The sequence below is a fragment of the Gavialis gangeticus genome, unplaced genomic scaffold (genome assembly GCF_001723915.1).
Source record: "Gavialis gangeticus isolate Ggan-Ray unplaced genomic scaffold, GavGan_comp1, whole genome shotgun sequence".
Lineage (NCBI taxonomy): Eukaryota > Metazoa > Chordata > Crocodylia > Gavialidae > Gavialis > Gavialis gangeticus.
This window is the reverse complement of record NW_017729033.1, coordinates 28,494,745-28,495,279: the sequence shown is the minus strand read 5'-3', so window position 1 is coordinate 28,495,279 and position 535 is coordinate 28,494,745. Positions and strand designations below refer to the sequence as shown.

At 44.3% G+C, this 535-nt stretch overlaps 1 protein-coding gene across 1 annotated transcript in view; it reads left to right on the top strand.

Annotated features, from left to right (window-relative positions):
• The window catches only part of LOC109303697 (transmembrane and immunoglobulin domain-containing protein 2-like), a 44,091-nt gene that overhangs the window by 41,202 nt on the left and 2,354 nt on the right, over window positions 1–535 (top strand). The window lies entirely within an intron of this gene.

The window sequence follows — 535 nt, the reverse complement described above, 5'->3', positions numbered from 1 at the left end:
TGTATTTAAAAAAAAATCTACCTTGAGTGGGCCTTCCTTCTCTGTAGCTCCACTGGCTGTCATATGTATGGTGAAGCTCTATTTAAAATTCTTCCAGTTTTCTACTGTATTGCTGGAGATCTTTAACTCCTGTGGAATTCAGAGATGCTCCATTGTTCTGTCTTTCTTCGCACCCCACTCCTGGTACCATGTGTAGTTCTCAAAAGACAAAGGAGATAAGCTTATAGAACAATAACGTTTGTTTATTCAGAAAGCAATGCTCAGCCTTCTGCTGTCCCTGAGCCAATGTAACAACTTATACATAACACTCTTAAAGGTATCTACACACTACTTATTTACTGTATTTAGGAATCATAGGCAATTGTAATTGTTTTCTACAGGGACAACACATAGGGAGTGCACGCGGGTGCACATACACCACCTGTGCGTGGCTGTGCATCCCCTGCAAAAAGGTGCTGCCAATACTGTCAGCAGTGTCTGTGGGTGGTCGTGACTTGCCACCCCACTGCCAGCACCACCGGTGGCATCTGCAGGC